The following is a 14,833-nucleotide window of genomic DNA, read 5'->3' on the forward strand; positions in this document are numbered from 1 at the left end:
ATGAGGTCAACAATTCATGTCCTTGTAGTCAGCCTTGTAGCACAATTATTCCTGAGGGACGGGAGGAGGGGAAAAAAGGGAGTTCAGTTCAGCAGGTCTACATTTTCAAGCCCTGTTTACAGCAATCTCTTTTAAAATTTTTTTTCTCCTATTCAGTAAGAAAGTAATTCCTTTTGTCCCCCAGTGATTCTGAACACCTGGCTGCACTGCATCTAAACAGGGAGATTGATGACACTTTTGGAGCAAGGGAAACAGGAAAGTATCAAAAACTAGGTTGATTCTCCCAAGCCAGAAACTATTTTTATTTATCATTTTATTTCAATAAATCCTATTGCCATGAAGGTAAAAATCCTGTGATTGATGGCATTATGACTTTTCAAATCTGTTTTTATTTTGTACAGCTATCTGAATTATAGCGTTTAAATTTCATCAACAAAATCATAATGAAAGGTTATTTTTTGTGATGTAGTCAACAAGCCAGTCATCTGCTAATGATATTTTTTGTTGCCTCAGATTTCCCAAGGGGGAAAATGTGATTATTCAATTACAGTAAGAAGAAAGAAAGAAAGAAATCCATCCAAAGAGCTAAAAAATGTGTAAGTTTTATAGCTTATAAAAAATTAACATAAAATGTCAACTATTTCATATATTCTTATTCTCCAGTAACAAAATAAAGACTTGAAATTAAACATGTCGAGAGGGTTATGTGTGACGATATTCCTATCACCATAGTCAGGGTTTCCAATTAATTTGTTGGGGTGGAAGCAATAGGTATGCTTACAGTTCTGAAGTAAGCACGCCTTGATCCCAGAATCACTAGAAGCAAATCAGAGCTGGCAATCAATTGAAGAGCTTCTTAATTTGTCTGACTCAGTGGGGAAAACAGCTATTTCATAAAGACTAGAAATAACCTGGAGTGAAAATGTCTACAGGCAAATCTACAGAAAGGGTTTTTTCTGGGGCCTTCATCCTCAAAGAATTCCATAATATTTTTTCAAAGGACTTTCGAAGACATTTAATTGAAAATGAAAACTAACTTAACATAGGGTATCAGATATTTGAAAAGCATATATAATTATCAGAATTGATTAATGCAACAATTTACTTTGGAAGGATGGTTAATCTAATGCTCATTTCTAAGCTCTTTATATATGGGTTTGAAACTTGAAATTTGAACAATTCTCCTCTCCCCTAGCTACCTAATATCTGGTTGTATTTTCCATTCGCTTGTTAAAGTTGCTATTCATGTAAGTTTCTTTCTGTCCTCTATTTCCCAAAAGAAAGGATAGGGCCTCCTCAGGGGACAACTGAGCATATGCCCTCTCACCATTAGAAAAAGCTGCCCTTTTTTTCAATTTCAGATTAGAAAAAGAAGCTAATAGTAGCCAATACCCTGTATTTCTGAGTGTTCAGCTGGAGGGCTGGCCAGCCAACAGCCTGCAGAGACTTCTTTGCTGCTATGACAAGTCTTCTCTCTTCCTGGCACATATTAAGCCTTGGATTTCCTCTGTGCTGCTCCCAAATACTTAGTCCTTTTCTGATTTTTCTCACTTCTTAACTGATGGTAACTCACACTCAATTCTCCTGGCAGTTGCTTCTCCCTCAGAAAATCTGTGATTGAATAACAGCCTGACCTCAGACATTCCACTAAAGGAAATACTTAGAAAGTCAACTGGACTTTGTGGATGAGACCATTTAAGTGATAGACCGTAAACTGCACTGATGGCCCATTAAGAATAGGACTGTATTTTACAATTTCACAAGGAAAACCTGTGGTAAAACTTCATTAACTCCAATCACTATTTGAAAACTTGAGACCAAGTCTACATGGTTGGGTTGACCCTTACTCTGACACAGCACAGAATGAATGGATAATATAGGGTGAAGGAGAAATACTGGGGAGGGGGAACAACAAATACTGTTGTTCTTCAGAGACTAGCTTTTCTTTAGTACTCCAAGCCACCTCCTAAGTACTTAAAATATGTAAGAGAATAAATGGTCTTCAATTATATAGAAATATACAAACAGTCCCTCTGATAATCACAAAGCATCCTTACTTATTCATGTGGCATTAACCTAGTTTCACTTGCTATAGAGTCCTGGAAGTAATAAAATCGAGTTGCCTTTAAAATTACTCATGTTTGCAATAATGTTGAGTGTCCTGGCTATCTCATAGGTCTGTCTGGAGCTTTAATTCAAGGAAAGATTGGGTGATGAATAGCAGTGAGGCAGGAATCAGTTTTGCTTAATGGATGAGTGCAGTGAAATGGAAAATGAGAGGCTCGGTTTTTTGTTTTATTTCCGTTTCATTTATTGAACACTGAACAGTTCACTTGAATTTTTGCTTGAGTTTCCTCCTCTGCAACATAGAATTAATTGCATGTAACCTCTCTGAAGCTTGATTTTCTTGTCTGTAAAGGGTTGACAGAAGCTGTCACACAGCATATGTGGAAAGCACAGTACCTGGTATAGGGTGAATGCTCAGTAGACAGGAGCTGTTGTTGCTGACCTAGTCTGTAATTCATTAGCTACTAAAGCAGAGCAACTTTGTCTATACTTACCCAGTTGGTGAGATTTTTACTGAATTTTGTTTGTCACTTTGAAAATAAAATCAGAGCTACTTATAAAATATTTAAATATTGCAGCTATTCACAATCTGATACACTGTCATAAAAATCAAAGACTCTTGATGACTAGAAAGTTTAGTTTCCCTTTTAAATTCTAAGGAAAATATATTGGAAAGTCTGTGAAAAACTACATCACAATTAGGTCGCATTGTATAATCTTAAATTGCCTAATCTTTTCCTTATATAATTCTTGTGCACTCTAATCCAAATTTATCCTAGTTTGAGTCAATGGGTTTTAAAGAAATTGTAATCTTTCTGTGCTATAGATCCAAATACCTCTGCTTTGAGTTCTGTTTTTAATTTAAAATATAGCAGCTTTTCTCTCAAACTGCCCTTCCTCCAGGGTTTGGTAGAAACCTTGCCTGTGCAAGGTGTGAGGTCCCTAATTCTGAAACTGACCTCCCAGGAAGGCAGATATCCTGGACTATGTCTGGGACCACAGGGAAGGGCCAAGCAACCCTGCAGGGAAGTTTAACCATGACTGGAAGAGCCCCTCCTACACTGCCTCCCAACCCACGCTGAGCACACCATTCATCATCCATCTGTAGCCCTTCCATGGTAGTCCCACAGACCTGGGGCTCCTCGGGAGCAGGCCCTCTGGCTGGAACTTGAGTCTGAGGTTCCCTAATAGTGCACTAGCTGTTTTCTGAAAGGCCAATAGTAAGGACATCTTCTCATGGGCCAGATCCCAGAATTTTGCCTCTTTTTATTTTCTACCTATGTTCTCAGTACCAAGGACTCGAGTCCCTAACATAGTACCTCCATGAATTTTCATGCAGTGACCATTAGCTCCTGTATAAATGAGGAAAGAAGATTCAGAGGGGTCAACCAAGCCCTCAGCTAGTGAATGGCAACACTGCCAGGTCCCCAAAGTGTGTCCTGTGCTTGGAGAAAGCTCCAGTGGTGCAGGGAGTTGCTCTGGCCACATGTGGTGGGGGCCCTGCCCCTCCACTAATTTCGTTCTTCAATGGTTAGCTCTCAAAGAACAATAATGTACTAATTAGGAAAGGACAATCCCGGGGCATTTTCAGGAGGGTGATTCCTGAGTCTCTCAAGGGGTTGAGAATACCTAATATAGTTTTTCCAAACACATTTGCTTCAAATCAGTTTCCTGGCCTGCCTGATGCCGTGGGAACACACCCACCCAAACTCGCAGGGTCTATTAAGGGCCTACTGTCATGTCTTCCTCTGGTGCTTAGCAAGTACAATTAAGATATGATATGGTTAAATCCTTGCTGAGGAATATCATTAGCCAAGAATTGTAATTTTTTTCTCATAAAAAGACCAAAGCAGCACTCAGATGCTGCATTCTATTCAGCTCCTTAAAGGAAAGGTTAAGCTGAAAATTGTCATCGATTCATAAAAATGCCCACACATGCAACTCTTTATGTTTGTTTTTGAAAATGCATCCTATTTCTGTATCAGCTCCCATGCTGCCACGTGTGTGTGTGCCTGTGGATTCTTGGTGAGGCAGAGTGGGAATGGGGCACAGTTCTCCCCTTGCTATAGAGGCCTGTAATGGGATCCTTGTCTAACAGTCACTGGCTGGTGACACTGAACATGTCCCTTCACCTCTGTGTGCTTTAATTTCCTCATCTGTGAAACAAGTGAAATAGACCATAAGATCTCAAGGTATTTTCTAGTTTTTTATTCTGAGATTCTATTATTTAATAATAAGTGAATATGAAATATGCACAAACATCAGAGCAAGGTTTTACCAGCTGAACAGAGTAACTGATTTTGCTTGCAAGCTGAATAACTTTTTCCCATCACTGAGAGGTTGTGAGAGCTCTTCTACCCAAACAAGCCCCATATTAAGAAAATCTGATACAAGAGAAGCTGAACTTACTGAATAGACAAATATGAAAGTGATTATTTGCATTACAAAAGAATTCACCACAGGCTTCCTTTACATAGCTAAACCCCATGCATTTAAAAAACAATCCGATTTAGTAGAATTCAATTTGTGCCCTTATTTTCCCAATAACACAGCTACTACAAAAAAAGACCATATTTAAAGTAATGAGAAGCCACTTTTATGGCATATATCATAAAATGAGGGAAAGGAGGTGACCCTAGCACTTCTTGAAAGCCTACAGTAATGTACCTGGAGCCTCACACACATTATCTCATCTCCTTCTTAAAATACACCTAGGAGGTTGGAACACAGCCCCCATTTGAGATATGAGGAACCTAAAAACAGAAAGAATGTGTATGTATAACATTGTGTCTAAAGTCTCAGGCCGGATTGAAATGCAGGACTCCTGTTAGCTTCTCTTTCTGGATGCAGGAGACCATGCTGGATATGCAGCTAACCCTAATATGACCATGTGGACTGTAGGTGGGATGTTCTAGAGTCCTCGGGGACCCTGACTGTACTCTCAATCCCCCATTCATGGCACTGGGCAAGTCACTTCATCTGGTCTCAGTTTTGTTGTTTCTAAAATGGGAAATGATTTCTACCTTCCTCCTAGATTGTGAAATCAAATTATTATAATGTATGTAAAAGTACTTTGTAAACTCCAAGTGCTGTAAGGACATACAGGGATACTATTTAACAATCAGTCCTAAAACTGAAATATTTCACTGGAGTATTATACTGGGAAAAACTGAGAAAACCATTTCCTGTCACCCTTAGGGCTGGTGAGATCTTAATAACAGTCGTATGTCCAAAGAATCAACCCCAAAAAGCCCCTATTGAGAGCACAGAGTTTGAAGAAAAGCTGGAAAGATGACTGCAAGAGGAAAAGTCAAGGTCTGACCTGGGAACCAAAGGTCATGGACACTTGGAGCCCCCAAAGGGCTATTCTGAAGGAAGTCACGACAAGATATTCTCCTGAAATGAAGAAAGGACAACAGGAAAGCTTCCTAAATTACAGGCAGAAGATAAAGCTTCTGCCTCTGGTCATTACCACCGGGGAAGTCAGCCAATGTTTCTAGATTTGGGCACAATCCTACTGGGGAAAAGTAAGAAACTGGCAACACGTGTGCTCAACAGACTCCATGCACTCCACTTGGACCTTCCCTAGATCTTCCCACTTCTGCTCAACTGCTTCCCTGCTCTCCTCTCCTCACAGCTGTGTCTCTTCCCTCCCTCAGAGCTGAGATGGATGTGTCCGACCATGTCTCACCCCCAAGACCTTATTCTCTCACTACTTTGGCCCTCCCCAGGGAGTAAGTGGGTTCATTATAGCAGGCATCAAAACTTGAAGACACTTTACTGTCATTCCCCAACTGGAACATCTGCATTTCCAAGATGATTCCTAGGACAGCCATAAATTCTTTACCAAGGAAATGTTACCATTATACTAATATCACCATTAACTAATAGTTAAAACTGGTGATGCAACAAGCCAGAGAGGCTATGAGTCAGAAGCCCCTCAACAGCGACCCTCAGCTCACTCCAACAGCAATGCCCACCACTTATAAAGCATGTCCTGGGATGAGACAGCATTATGCTCCAGGTCCCTCCCAGTGAGTGAGTGAGTTCATCACAAATAATCAAAGCACAAAATAGAAATGAAAATCAAAGAAAATCTATCCTCGCTGAGAGAGGGGGAAAAAGGAAGAGGAGGAGGAACAAAGGAAGGAAGGACGAGAAGGAGGGAAGGGAGAAAAAAATGGAAGGAAAGAAAAAAGAAAGCCCAAAGCTAAATTCCAACTCCTACCAGAGAGTAAACCCCCTTTTGGAACGAAAGCAATGTAATCCTAAACTGTGGCTCCCTGCTCACAGTTTCTTTTGGAACAACCTGAACTGACTGTCCTTGCTAAGCCACATGTGTGAATCTGGTGACACCCAAACAGGGCCTAACAAGAAACTAGCAAGTTCCTGGAACCTTTGCAAACCAGCCTACTCTGAAGGAGATGTAGCCAGGTCTCTACTGTGGGTCTGATAAGAGATAAATTAGTGCAGCATTCTCTTTTAAGATGCTGGGACAGAGCAACTCTCCTCCCTGGACTAAATAAAGCAAAGCCCTCTTAATGTTGGGCATTCTAACTACCTGAGGAAGATGATAGGAAAGAAATTTGGAAGAAAAAACATTGTCATCATGAGCATGTGTGTAGTGTCCTGCTCTGAAGACCATGGAACATTCTTACACAAAGAGTGGCACGCAATTGCCAATGTTAATATCAGCTGGGTTATTTGCTGCATAAATACCAATTAAGCAAGCCCCACAGCAGCTCCAACCTGCCCACCCAACTTTGAAAAGAGCACATCTCCCCAGACCTGTTTCTCCAGCACTCATTGGAGCTCAGCCCTTTCTTTTCGATTTCTTTTGGATTTAGATGTTTTTAGAATTATCCAAGCAGCCATACATAACTTGAGGAGCGACCATAATAGGGCGAAACTAGCTAGCACAAACCAAGTAGAACAAATTGAACCTAAATCACAGTATAGAGCTGTTAGCATTTTTTCTTTATTCTGGGTAAATCATCTCCTACAGAGCCTCCCCTCATCTATTTCTTCCCACATCCCTTATTTAAAAGCAAAAATTATCTGTCTTTATCTTAGACATGGTACAACCTGTAGTTGACTCTAAAATGGGAAAACTACATTTTAAAATGTTTTGGTTCATTTTCCCTGATGGTAAGGCTTTTCTTTTCAAAATTATCAAACCACATATTTTCAAGAACCAGAGAATGAATTTCACACCGCTGATTCTGTCCCCCATAGAGATCTTTCACGATATTACTCACAAGCAAGTGACCAACGTAAACTAAAGTGGTTTCTGTAGCCCTTTGCAATTATTGACAAACAATTTCATAAAGAAAAATGGAAATTACAGGCAAGTGCAGTAAGCTGTTTATCCAAGATCTACCTGCTGGTGGCTCTTATTCTATTTTTCTTTCAAGCAAAATACAAGCTATCCTTGGAACGCGTATCTCCCGTTCACAATTTTTCTTGTAAGTATTCCCAGCACTGACCCGGTTTTCTAGTTCAGTTAGCTGGCAGGATTTGTATTCAACAGCGGTAGTGATCGAGACCCTTAGTGTATTCTTGGGTGTTTGCAAGACTCCCACACAGGTCTGTGGGAAAGGATCACCCCCACATGGCAAATAGGCATTCCCTCCCGGGGCGGGACTTTCTTGGAGAACTGAGGGGTTTGCGGCTTCTGCAACCGACTAATGGGTATGTTTTCACCCCTGCCACCTGGAGTGCGCAGTCACCCTCTGACCCTAGGCTTCACAATTTAAACCAAGAGGAAAGCACTCCTTCAGGGAAGCGTGGGGGTGCCGTTTTGCGCATTTGGGTGATTCGCATGCCTCTCTGCATTTCCTTTGCATGAAAGGAGCCTGTCAGACAAACGGGATTTTTTTTGTTGTAAATTTCTTTGGAGGTGGGGGTTGGTTATATTATCACCAATTGTAAGAACCTCAAGGGGTCTTCCAGCTCTTTGGCTGAGAAGATGGGCTTGCGCTCGGTGTGGCTGAGAGGTCTCTAACTCTGTCTCTATCTCGTCTCTACCTCTCTCTCTACCTCAGACAGCAGCCACTCACCCCGCCCTGGGTTCCCTCTTCCCCACCGCATCTTCTTTTTGGCTCAGTTCCTTGCGCACAGCCCAGGGCCCTGGGGGCAGTACCTGGTTCTTCAAGCCTTTCCCGCGCGGCCGGGGCATTCCGGCGCCGCCCAGGATCCAACCCCTGCGCGCAGCCAGGCCAGGAGCGCCTCCGCCCCCGCCGCACCTGCCGGCCCGAGAGCCCACGCCCGAAACCGGGGCCCCGCCGGCCGCGGGGCTGCCGAGGGGCTGTTGGGGAGCATCTGCCTTTGCTTTTTAAACAAAATCACCAAGACCTTTCCTCCTTCCCTCAATCCCAACGAGACTGGGAACTCCAGCGTTTTGCCCAAGAGCCACAAAAGGTGGGGGAAGCACGAAAATCCCAACCTCAGGGGGCTAACTCGGAGCAACACCAACTCAGGGCAGTAGGCGCACGGTGCTGAGATACGGGTATCCCCCGCGACCCCCATCTTCCCTAGATCCGGGTTAGACATCCATCCAGCCCACGCTTGGGCGGGCGGCGGTTAACCCAACTCATCCTGGAAGCCGCTAACTTCAGAAATCTCTCCCGTTAGATTTGCACAAGCAAGGTACCTCGACATCTTGGCGGGGCAAGTCCGGATTCCGCCAGGGCAGGTCCAGGAGGTCACCCGGGGCAGGCGAGCCGCGGCAGAGCTCTTTAAAATCCTGCGCCGCCCGCCCCATCGGAGCACCCTAGGCGCGCCTGCATCCTTCCCGGCACCCTTCGGTCTCCCATCCATTCGCCGGCTAAACTTTTGGGGGATCACATCTGCAAGCACTGGGAGTTCCGAGAGAAGCTTCCCTCTTTTCTGACCCTCTTCACTGGAATGTAATCATGGGCAGACAAGAGGGGTGGCTGCCTTGTTCTTTGCCACGTAAAATCAACAGACACCCAATCAAGCCCCGATGCCGGCCGGCCCCTCGCCCCCTGGCGCCCACTCTCCCTCCCCCCGTGCTCGTCACCTCCGCCTGCCAGTCCTCTCGCAGACTCCGGGTGTGCTAGTCCATCTACTTATGCCCAGGAAAAGCAGATCTCTAAAGTGATCTGGGAACGAACGGTGCACCTGGCTGTCCACTGAACGGTTTGGGGGAAGAAAGCGGAAAGAGGAATAAAATTAGGGCGAATTCTCCTTTTTCAGCAAGTACGGCGTTTGGAGGGAGTTTGGGGGCTCGGGGCTTTTTGTCTTGTGGTTCCACACTTGCTTTCCTCGTCTCTTTCTGCTGCGCGGCACCGAGTCTTACCCTGCTTCCCGCAGAGGGCGCGGCGAGAAAGCCCGCGGGGACCCCGCAGCTCCATGTCAGCGCCGCCGCCGCCGCCGCCGCCGTCGCGCGAGGCGAGCACCGCGGCCGCACTTGTGGCTGGTCTGGAAGCTGAGGGGGCTGAGCTGGCCGATCCGGCGCCAAGTCTCTTCCATGTGAATAACAAATACTCCCACCGGCGGCCGGGATTGGTCTGCGCCCGGCGCCTCCCGTTCCTCCGCCCGCGGCCGTTCACCTCGCGCGGCGCGGGGAGCCGCGGCTGGGATCGCGCCCGGGATCGCCAATCGCTTCGCGCCAACCAGCCACCTCGGGAAGCGGGAGGAGGAACCCCGAGGGGCGGGAGGCCCGGGATTTCGGTGTCACCGAGCTGCCCTGGCGCGGGCAGACAGAGGGACACTCGGCTGACGGATCCCCCTCGGCGCTTCAGCCCGAAGCGGTGAGGAGACCAGAAATACCAATAGTTCTGATTTTTAAAAATCGTCCCCACCCTTCCCGCCCCAACAGAAAAGGGAGGACCCAAGGACTGAGGGGAGAAGGGTGGGAAGGGTGGAAGAGCGAGAGCGGGCGGAAGGGGGCGTGTGGCTGTGTAGGAGCCCAGTGGCTCCAGCTGCGCGGCGAGCCCCGGAACCGCGCGGGAAGGCGCCGCACCACGCGCCCTGGGCACGGCAGCAGCCCGGGGGAGCCTGGGCCCCTCCTCATGAACACAGCTCCGAATAGAGTCGCCGAGAAGAAAACATGGTAGGGACAAGTGTCCCGCCACTCTCTGTCTCTTCGGGGATGCTCAAAGCAGAGCCCACAGGCCGTGCGGGTCCCCTGCAAAGTTTGCCTCACGCCGCGCGGCGGTTCCGCCATTTGTCCTGCTCCGGGGCACAGGCCCCTGTCTCCCCGGCTCCGCGCCGCCGAGGGTACGGGGAGCCATTCTCTCCGGAGCCCGCGGAGCTGCGGGCACTGCGCAGCAGGGGGCGCGAGTGGTGGTAACTGTCACTGTCGTTTTATTGAGATGATTCAAGGAGCCGCAGACGCGGGGCGGGACTCTCCGCGGAGCACCTTGGTTTCTGTGGGGGAACCTCGGGATTCCCTTCGCACTCAGCTCATGGAAACGCGCACAGTCCAGCGCCCTGTCCGCTCATTACCTCCCGGGCGCCCAGACACCCGCACCCGCCGGGGCGAGAGAAACAGGGAGCCCCCTCAAAGCCCAGCACCCCTGCGCTGCGGCCGGCCCGGCCTTGTGTCGGTGAGAAAGTTCCATCTAGAGGCGGCCGCACGCAACAGCAGGCGGATCCCCGGCCGGGAGACCCGGGGAGGGAGCCGCGCTGCGAGAAAGGGGCGGCCAGGAAGATGAGGATGGAGGAGGAGAGGATAGACCCCCACAAAGGCAGGCCCTCTCCCCTCCATTTGGCATCTCTACAAGAAATTTCAAGCATCGTGAACTTCCTAAGCATCATGATAGGTATCTTGCAATCATTCCCATATAAAGGGTATCCCAAAAGTCGCCCCTAAAGTTTCCATAGCTGGAGAAAATGGGAAATTGCAGCTAAATGTATTCTTCATCTATAAAATATTCACACAAAATTTTACAAAGAGGTGGACAACACGTAGAGAATATTTTGTGAACATTCTGTAAAATTTTGTAATGAATTTTTAAATGAAGATGCATTTAGCTACAATATCCCATTTTCCCCATGTATGGCGACTTTAGGGGCGACTTTTGGGACGCCCTGTATATCACTTATTCTGTTCAGGTTTCTTTAATTTTCATATCAATTCTGATATGATCAAATTGTTAAACCTACGTCTATAGATGAAGGAGGAAACCGAGGCTGGAAAATAGGGGAGCCAGAAATTAGAGCTAACTGGCTTCAAAACAGGGATTTTGCCAAGGCTAGCATTAGGTGTGAAATGTCAATTGAGAAGACAGCTGTCTCATAAAGCTGGTTTCATAAAGCTACCCTCAACCTTTGTCACTTAGAAAAATCTACAGGTTTCTAGCCCAGGGGACCTCTTCCCCTTTCGTTCCCTTTCTTTCCCATTTCCTTCCATTCCCCCTCCCATCACCACACAAGAGACTCTGATTGTAAAATCATTCTTCTATGGCCACAACCACCTGAAGGGAGAAAGGGGAACTTGGAGAAATAAATGGGCTGGGTCTTCTGTCCTTAAACTTTCCTGCATAGGGAACCTCAATTCAGTGTAAAGACCCCATGCCGCCCTGAGGGGAGTGGCCAGTGCAGCCTGAGACAGGGGAAGGTAGAAAGAGGAAGAACCTCTAATCCATGCAGAGATGGAACTTAGTGGACTCATTGTTTCATGATTGGGTGTGCAGTGGGAGATTCTCTTAGGGACTGGAAGATCTCCCTCCTCGCCCAGAAGTGTAAAGGTCAGAACAGCGGCCTGCTTCGGACAGCAGGCAGCCCACCCCAAACTCCAGACTGGTGACCTCTGTCTGAGCAGAGTCATCAGAGATAACACAGAGTTGTGAATAAATCCCTCTCTAGACCTTTCACTCTGAGTGCATTGATACATTTGGGGATAAAAAGAGACGTGAAAGAAGGGACAGGCAGAGTTAAGCCTGCAAATATCCTGAGCACACAGAGCTGCTGACCATACATGGTCTTCATCATCTGCTACAGCCCCTCTGTGGGCCCAGTAGGATTGTGCCTAACATGAGCCAAGACGGCAATACACTGGGGGGCCCTTTTCAAAATGAGGACAACACAGCTGGCTGTGACTTTAGAGGCTGCTGGGAGAATGGTGACCGAAGACCCCATTCTTGGCAAGGGAAAGCACCCCCAGAAAAAGGAAAATTAAAAAGTAAGCTGAATGAGTAGGAACAAAGAAAAGTCAGCTTGTTCCCTCCCTTATCTTACCCTCTGGGCAAATAGACTTCAACAAAAGCAGAGTGGAGCAAACACTCAGGGCCATTGCCAGAAGCCCACAAACAGGCAATGGACACCTTTCATTCTACTTCATGTCTCATGTTTCTTTCTTTACCGTTGTTTCTAACTCATTTCTTCGGTCGGTCACCACCAGTTTCCACAGGTCTTAGTGGACCCTGCTCCACGGGCAGGACCCCGACATTTTGCACTCAATGACAGGAGGCCTGCCAAGGCTGAGAGAGCTGCTCAGAAGAGAAATGTCCTTTCCCTGCGTATCGTTACCTACAGAGAACTGGTGTCTTCCAGGCACATTGCTGCCCTTTTGGGTGCAGTCTTCTGAGAGATAAGTAGACTTATACTCAGGCAAAGTATAATTCTGATGCTTGGTTTTGCATTACATTTAACTCTTAATACACAGAATGGGGCCATTACTCAAATCCTACATAAAATCTGCTCCATAGGGAATAGAGCTCTCATGCAGTCTTCACTGTTTCCAATGACTTTATCTAGTAGCCCCTGAGCAAGTGCCATAGGCTCATGTACAGATTATAATCCACCCAGACTGATAGCAACACTGGGGTACAGAAAGAGAGATTGTCTCCAAGAGTGATCGGTCCCTGTCACTTTCATATGAAAAAGGCATCGGCTATGCAGCCCTATTCATCAATTCCAAATACAACAACTGCTTGCTGTGTGGTGCAGTCTGAGTCAGAGGAGAGTGTCTGAAGTGCAGGCAGTCCAGTCAAGCAGATGACTCCAGAGTCATCTACCTCACCTTCCCTTGGGCTCCCACCATCTACAAACTTCCAAGTATCTTTAGAAAGTGTCTGACCTCATCGTTCTTCCCACCCCAAATATTTATGCAAGCCAAATATGTTTCCTGGTAGTTAATCCTCCAAGAAGATTTGCCTATAATCTTCTCATTTTCAGTTGATTTAAAATGTGAGAAACTGCCCATGTGTTAGAATATGCAAACAACAATGCCATATGCTTGGGGTCCATTTAACTCAAACTGTAATATATATTCCACACATGGAGATTTATACCACAATTCCTGCTTTGGGGTAATTATTAAGTCTGGGAAACTTTTTCAGGCTACTCACCCAGGAGAAATATCAACAGCATGAAGCTCCCACCTGGAGCAAAGCTGGAAGGGGAAAGTAAAAATAGGATTTGTTTCTTTTGGAAGCTAAGATAATATTTTTCTTGCTAGACCATCTGCATGTGGCAGGGAGTAGACCATGTGGGCTTTGTTCAATTTACTGAGCAACTGGCTGGTAGGAGCAAGATCAGACATGTTTGATGGATAGATAGGACCACTGAGGTTCAGGAGAGCAATGTGCTCCACACTCCCACAGGCAACCCACACCTGCATACAGGAGTCATGGGAAAGATTCCCAGACAATCTGTCACGTTCAGTGTATGTGCATCTCTACTGGCTTCATTTGGGTTCCCCAGAAGCACAACCTGAGATAAGGATTCAAGGGCAGGTGAAGGAAACCCCAGGAGTCAGGTGGGAAGGTGAATAAAGGGCACATTGTCAAGCTATGTACCACTGTGGGCAACTAGAAATTAACCCCAATGGGGTACTCTAGAAGCCAGTGTAGAACACATACCAAGAGTTGTCCCAGCCTAGGGGGAGCTGGAGGGTCTACACACCAACACCTATCAATGGTTCAGTTGTTGGTGAAGAACTGCTCCCAGATGATGTTAATTCTCAGTAATTCCAGCCTATCTCTAGAAGCCATGTAAAGACCTACTACAGTAAGTAGGCAGGTGGTGTGTAATCAAGTGGCAAGGGTGAGAAAATATGGGTAGGTCATACTTAACATCTGCAACACCTGCTCTTAGGCAAACATCATAAAACATATACTGATCAAGGCAATGCTTCTTCATGCTCGATCCAAGGACTTCCTGCCTCAGACTCACTGGGGTATTGGCTGTAAGCACAGATTCCTGGATCCTACTCCAGAACTGTTTGAATCAGACTCACTGGGATGGAGCCGGGAAATCTGCATGTTTTGCAAACATTCCAGGAGATTCTGATGATGTTAACTAAATTGACTGGAATTGACTTCATTCAGGAAATCTTTCACTCACAGGCAGTCCATTTAAATACATAAAAACTTGCTTACAAACCTAAGGAGGCAGAACTCAGAAATCAGGAACCCAGAGAGGGGATGCCAATGCTCCTAAGATCTGTTTGTGGCCACAAAAGCTCCTTTTTCTCTCTTTAATACCACTCTGCCTTTAGATAGGGCTGAAAACTGAGGCAGTTCCATCCAGTCAGTATATTCTAGGGTGTGGGGAGGAGCAGCTGAGTTCCAGCCCTAACGTTGCCTTTAACAAGTCAGTCATATCATTTTGAACTTTTAACCTTTCTGCCCTGTAATTCCTTATCCATAAAGTGCAGGTGGCAAAGACAGACACCTGTGAAACCACAGTTCATATTCCTCTTCCCATAGAGTCGGGGCTGCCCCCTCATACACAGACTTAGAGATCCTCACCTCCTTTGCATCCAGATGGAGTAAAGTATCTAGTTCTAACTTGT

This window comes from Nycticebus coucang, chromosome 11, assembly GCF_027406575.1.
Source record: "Nycticebus coucang isolate mNycCou1 chromosome 11, mNycCou1.pri, whole genome shotgun sequence".
Lineage (NCBI taxonomy): Eukaryota > Metazoa > Chordata > Mammalia > Primates > Lorisidae > Nycticebus > Nycticebus coucang.